The sequence below is a fragment of the Penaeus monodon genome, chromosome 10 (genome assembly GCF_015228065.2).
Source record: "Penaeus monodon isolate SGIC_2016 chromosome 10, NSTDA_Pmon_1, whole genome shotgun sequence".
Taxonomy (NCBI): Eukaryota; Metazoa; Arthropoda; class Malacostraca; order Decapoda; family Penaeidae; genus Penaeus; species Penaeus monodon.
The window spans coordinates 39,589,355-39,596,854 of NC_051395.1; the positions used below are offsets into that span (position 1 = coordinate 39,589,355).

The window sequence follows — 7,500 nt, forward strand, 5'->3', positions numbered from 1 at the left end:
AGTATATATATATAATATAAAAATATATATATAATATATATAATATATATAATATATTATATATAAATATATATATAATATATATAAAAATATATTATATATATATATTATTATGTAATTATATATAATCTATAAATATATATAAATATTATATATATATATAAATATAATATATATATAAAATATATATAAAATTTATATATATATAAATATATATAATATATGAAATATATATATATATTATATAAATATTATAAATATTATAATTATATATATATATATATATGATGCATATATTTTATATTATAATATATAATATATATATTATATACTATATGTTTTCATATATATATATATATATATATAATATATATATATATTGTATATATATTATGAGATATATATATATATATAATATATATATTATATATATATATGTATGCATATATATATATATATAATATATATATATATATATATATATATATATTATAGTATGCATATATATATATATATGTATGCAAAATTACAATATATAATATTATATCTAATATATATTAATGTATGCATATATATATATATTTTATGCATATACATATATATATATAATATATATATATATATATGTATGCATTTTATATATATAGTAAGCATATATATAATTATATATATATATTATATATATATATTATGTAAGCATATATATTATAATATATATATATATCTATATATATATATTATATATAATATATATCTATTATATATATGTATGCATATATATATATATGTAAGCATATATATATATATATTTTTTTTTTTTTTTTTTATTATATGAAGGTTAGTTTGAGCCGCAGTGTCACAGCATATATTTAATTGTAGTTTTCGTTGTGATGCTCTTGGAGTGAGTACGTGGTAGGGTCCAAGATCCTTTTCCACGGTGAGTGCCTGTTACCTTTTAGGTAATCATTCTATATATATCTATATAATGTATGAAATATATATATATATATATAATATATATATTTATATTAGTAAAATATATATAATGTATATATGTATATGTATATTTTAGTATTTTATAATAAATATATATATATTAATATATTAAAATATATGTATGCATATAATATAATATATATTACATTATATATATATAGAAATATATGTAATAGTATGTATGTAGTATGTAGATTATGTATTGTATATATTAATATATATATTATGTATATATGTATATATATATGTTATAATATATGTATATATATATGTATATATATATATATTATATATATATATATAATATAATATATATATATAAAATAGAAAATATATATATATATATATATATATATATATATATATATATAAAATATATATATAATAAATGTGTGTGTGTGTCTGTATATATATATATATATTATATTATAAATATATTATTTTAAAATATTAATTATATGTATAAAATTATAATTAATATATTATTATTATTTTTTAAATTATTTATAAAATATTGATTTTTAAAATATTTTTAATGTATATATATATATATATATACATATTTTTAATATGTATATATATATATTGTATTTTAAAATATATTATATTTTAAATATAAAATTATATATATATTAATATATAAAATTAATATTATATATATATAATAATATATTTATATATTATAATTATATATATATATATATATATATACATATAAAATATATACTTTATATATAATATATTATATATATATATCATTTTATATATATACACATATATATATATATACATATAAAATATATATGTATGCATATATATAATATATAAATGTATATATAATATATATAATATATATATATATAAATAATATATATTTTATTTTTATATATATATTATATATATATATATATATATATATATATATATATATATATATATATATATATATAATTTTATAAAATAATACAACACACACACACACACACAGTTTTCACTTTGCTGACAATGAAATAATTTTTAATCAATAAACATTCCCTCATATTACTCTCCTTAGGCTGCAGTGAAGATGGTTCCTGGTAGCTTTGGTGCGGCTCAGCTGTCTTGGCTGCACCACGATGTTAGCCACATCCTGTGCAGTTTGAGAGCAATAGCCTTGCCAATCCCACGGCTGGCACCTGTGATGAACAGAGTGCGGCCTGCAAGCTTTCTGTGGGTATAATGTAAAAATTGTCATTCCGGTTAATACAACTTTCTGTTGACATGTAAAAACAGAGCAAAGCCTCTCAAAATCTTTTGGGTTATTCATATTTTTCCCCTTTTTTCTTTTGTCAATGGAGGTATTTGGAAATTTCAAGTGGACCTTTGGATATTTGGGATTCCAGAAGGGGTCTGGGTATTATGGAATGCCGAAGGGGCCAGGGTATTTGGGAAGCCAGGAAGTGGCCATGGGTAGTTGGAAGCCAAAGTGGCCATGGGTAGTGGGAATGCCAGAAGTGGCCATGGGTATTTGGAAAATCCCAGAAGTGGCCATAGGTATTTCAGAATCCCAGAAGTGGCCATGGTATTTCAGAATGCCAGAAGTGGCCATGGGTATTTTGGGGAATGCCAGAAGGGGGGCCAGGGTAGACTGAGAGAAATTTTCTATGCAGAGAAGAATAACCCCTTTTGTATCTCTCACAGCCCAGTCACCCTCACCCTCTTTTCATGCCAAGAACCCTCATTTTCCCATCCTAATATCCAGTAACCCCATTCAACTGAAGTTCTGAAATCATTAATTTCACCGATTTGTAAAACAATACCCCTTACTATCCTACAAAACTATATGAACATAAATTAGGGTTCTTCTTGTTTGATTTTTAGTATGTACAATTCTGTATTAATTTTCACCCTTTTTAAAAAAGGGGTTTTATAAAAAAAATTTTCAATTTTAAATTACAAACTTACCCAGATTTGGGCCCCCATTCTTCGTATTCAATAAAAAATTTGGAAACAAAATTCACAAAATAAGACTTTACCAGATAAGAAACATAGAATTTAAACACTATATAACATGATGATAACATGGGAGTGATGGGAGGCTAATAAGCATGATAGCAATATAAAATGATAAACTATAGGCCCCTATCTTCAAAAAACACGATATCTCTTGATTCTAATTGAAAACAATTGTGACTACTTCAGATTGTATTGAGGATACATCACATAGTATATGTTTTATGCAATATATATATATATAATAATATATAAAAAAAATAATTATATTATATAATTATATATATATATATATGCTATAATATAATATATAATTTTAAAATATATATATATTAATATATATATATTATATATATTATATATATATATTATATTGTATATATATATATATATATATCCCTCCATCATTGTAGCTAAAGTGAAAATTCAAAATTAGAAAAGAAATAAATAAAAATTTAATTTTAAACCCCAGGTTTTGGCAATCTCAAACAACAGCTAAAAAAATATTCTTAGTGTCTTTAATTAGTACAGTGGTAATGTGTCGGTCTCATCCGAGGGGCGGCGGTTCGGCCCCGCCCAGGCGCAAGAAGTTGCAACTGTCGCCTTACTGGGTTACTGCTGTGGCTGGGCACCACAGCGGGTAAGGACTAGGTTCGGCCGAGTCAGCACCAGCTGACACACATGAGCGAGTCAGCAGTAGTCAACACAGGTCAGGCTCCCCTCTTGGGCATAGCCTGGGCGAGGCTAAGCTTCGCATATCAGACTTATCCTGTCTTTTAGTCTTTCTCACTAATATATAAATTTAATCTGGTAAGTATTTCTGATAGAAACTGCCCTTAAAGTGCCTGGCCACTAAATAAAATGTGAATACTCAGATCTACCAAACTCTTTGGAACCTGCCTTACAAGTGATGATAGAGATGTGTTTGTTCTGTTGCAGTGAAGCAGAACAAGTTTAAAGAGGATTTCTGTTAGTTTCAGCATGTAAATTCTCATGAACCAGCTGTGGATGGGAAATATGATGATGGCTATGGTTGCTTGGAAAAAAGCTAGACACTTAAAAAAGGAAATAAAGGAGGAAAAAAAGAGAAAAGAAAAGAAAAAAATGTTTATTGTCTCTAGACAATAACAAACCAAAAGGCAATGATCATCATAAGGAAGGATGTTTTCACATTGCTAACTGTCAAGGCTTTGTGAAGTTCAACTGACTAGGCCATTCAGAGCCAAATGTGCACAACTTTCTAATTATCACTTACCAACAGAAATAACATAGATAGCTATACATTTATATAATGACTACATTAAGATAGGGAAAATTTATGGACATTGTCAGAGAGAGAGAGGAAAAAATACACTCAAATAATTTGTGAAAGTAAAGAATACTGTCAGAAATTAAGAATGTAAGCTGGGTTGTGGGGAAAGATCCCCTGCCTACATATATACAATATATATAAATATATATATATATATATATATATATATATATATATATATATATATATATATATATATAAAATTTTTTTTTTTTTTTTTTTTTTTTTTTTTTTTTTGGGGGGGGGGGGGTCAAAGCCACAGGCTTGGGAGGCTTTGGGGTAATTTTTTAGCTTCACACAGCCATCCAACCTTACAAATATTATTCCTCATTTTAACTGTTCACAATGTAATATGGGTGAATCTTTTGTTATTTTCCATCACAAATATATAAATGAAAGTATTTTAACTGTATATGAAGTAACCTCAATCATCTGAGAGTAAGTCCCTATTATTCCAGCCACTCCTGGGGTTCCACAAACCTAACTATGAACCAAAAAGCCTTCCTAACCATGGTGCTTCCCCTTTGAACCCCCATTCAATCACCGTACTTCCCTATCACAGGCTCTACCCCTGGACCCAATGGCTATGAGCTTACCCTCTTGCTTAGCATTTATCAAGCCCTATTTTCTTCATTTCTGACATTATCATTTGCCTTGGCAGATTATTTCATGTATCATCGAGTGTAATTTTGTAAGTATCATCTGATTTTCATGGAAATAACTATCAAATTATTATGTATTGGACAACTTTCGTCTTGTCAACTTGCAAAGGAATTAAATGAAATCTTATTTTGTTGTTCTATCCATTACATGCAATGTTTACCTTGTGCCATATGACCATGTGAAACTGAAACTATACTACTTTTTGATTCATACAGTAATGTTTGTGAATTCGAAGGTGTACCCCAGTGTTGTTGGCCAGAGTAACTAGAACCTACTCTCGGAGGGTGTGGTCGCCTTGTAAGCTATTACCAAGGTATCTTAAATTTTGTCTTTCAATTCATTAGAGGCAAAGTTTCCCTTGTACCATAAGGCTGTATGAAACAAACTATACTAAGTATAGTGTAGCCAGAATAGTTTATTTCCTTTATCCTTTATTTCTTGGGCATGTGTTGACTCTGCAGGGCTAAGGTTATGGCCCTCTTCAAGCATCAACTGCTACTACCTATATCTATTCTGCTACTCTTTTATTAGTATTGTTTAAATAGTTTGCTTTAGAGTCTTCTTATCGTTGTTTTGGTAATATTCTGGGATACCTTCACATAACCGATTGTGGCAATTTTGGTATTGATGGATTCCTCATTCTCTACAATCCAAATATATTAAAACTATGCCTCGAAAACCCCCTATTAGTGACAATATTGGCCCTGATAGCAGGAGAGGGCAAATTTTTTTTGGAAAATATGAAAAGTCACTATATGGGGGGGCTGCAGCCCCCATGGGGATTGCAAGAGGAATAGCCCCTTGCTTTAGACAATATAACGACTGATTCTGGGTATATTATTCATATTTTACCTCACAATTCCCCTGGTACCTTTCATGCCCTCCCCTACTATTGGGGCCAAGAATGTGGGAGTTTGGGGGAGTTCCCGCAGTATTATTCCTATATATACGTGTACTAGAGAGTGAGAGGAATGCACCAATATCAAACTCATGATTAGGGTGAATTTGGAAATGATGCTCAACACCTATTTCCAGGTCAAACTATGTTTTTCTGAAAGCTCTCGCTATGTTTTGAATGGATCTAACACTCATTTCCTTAGCAAACGTAGCACAGCTGCGATATCAGCTCAGGATGATCGAAGTAAAACTTTCAGTAATTTAGTTATTATGAAGCATAAAATAAATAGGGGGCTTCACCACCTAACCTCCTTTCAAAAGGGTGGGTGCCGCCTGATCTGCAGAATCTTCACCTCTATTCTTTTTTGTTAGGCTGTGGCTACACTTACGGTAGTATAATGTAATGTCTACTGACAATTTTGGGGGGAGTTCTGGTTGCATGTGTGTAGTGTAGAATTCTCTACTGTTGTACTTGCAGTACCAAATCAGTCAGTCTATCATCTAATTGTGGGGGCTGTGCCCATGTGACTTCCCTCCTGGGGGCTGCCACCCCCTGAACCCTGCCCAGAAAAGCAAAGATTCCTCCACACATTCACGGAGGGAAAGAGCGTCAGATAGAATCAGCATCAGGCGTTCCCGCATGGTGGTCATTACCCTGCTGTGGGTTGAACAAGAATTCCACACTACACATGCGTGACCAGAACTCCGTAAAACTAGTCAATATACATTGCTTTACGTTACATTAAATATGGTCACTCGGTAACAAATACCCTTATCAACGAGTACACGTCTAAACTATATCTCACCCTGTTATACTGTTCATGCTTTACATAATGATATCTTACTTCTACTAACAGGAGTCCAAACGGACGCTCGTGACAAGATAAAAACTGCGACAAAAACTGCCTTTACCAGGAACAAGAAGTACAAGTTTCTTCCAGCTAACAAAATCTACCTTGAAAGGAGTAGCTTGCCCGCTGGTGCACGCACTCGCTACAATACCAAAATATCTCTCTTGCTCAATAACCTCGACAAGTGTGAATTAGGGAGCGTTAATCGCCATAAAATGGTCATGTAACAACCTTGAGCTGTAAGCCTAAGCAGCAAACTTCGGCCGGGGCTTTTTGAGAGGGTTTCAAAGCAATAAAACGGATATTCCATAGCGCCTATGGCTAAAACTCTTTCTCCATGCACTTATCAATCGCATGGAGGCAACATCAGTTCAAAATGCAAGCATAAAAAAGTGATTCTCACCCGGTGTTGATAATCATCTCAAGGAGTGTTTCTATCGGTCTCACGCGATTCACAACGACATGAGAACACTTCGTAATGAAATGTTATATATCGTACCTAGTATACCTAATTCAGCAGATATGCCAATGCACATATCTCTATATTTAATTATCTATTTGTTCCTTTTATTTTGCTTAACCCAAATTTTCTAATCGCAAAGGTAGTGGCGAAGGCGCGATTTTTGAAAATGGAGCTTTTTTGCAACGATATGCTCTAAGTCAGTGAACTTTCAGCATGACTGTCTATACCTTAAAGTGAAACGAATCATAGTTTGATCTAGGATAAACTTAATACTATTAATCAGTAACATAAATAAGAATCATACTTTAGAAAGATCATATCACTGA

General features: G+C 29.8%; 1 long non-coding RNA gene across 1 annotated transcript in view; it reads right to left on the reverse strand.

Moving 5' to 3' along the window:
- The window catches only part of LOC119578033, a 15,204-nt gene extending 7,939 nt beyond the window's left edge, over positions 1–7,265 (reverse strand). Inside the window, exons 1-2 of the long non-coding RNA XR_005229176.1 lie at positions 7,115–7,265; positions 2,123–2,203 (exon numbers count right to left, since the gene is read on the reverse strand). This is a non-coding gene — a long non-coding RNA (uncharacterized LOC119578033). The remainder of the gene's footprint in view (positions 1–2,122; positions 2,204–7,114) is intronic.
- Between the last annotated feature and the right edge of the window lie 235 nt (positions 7,266–7,500).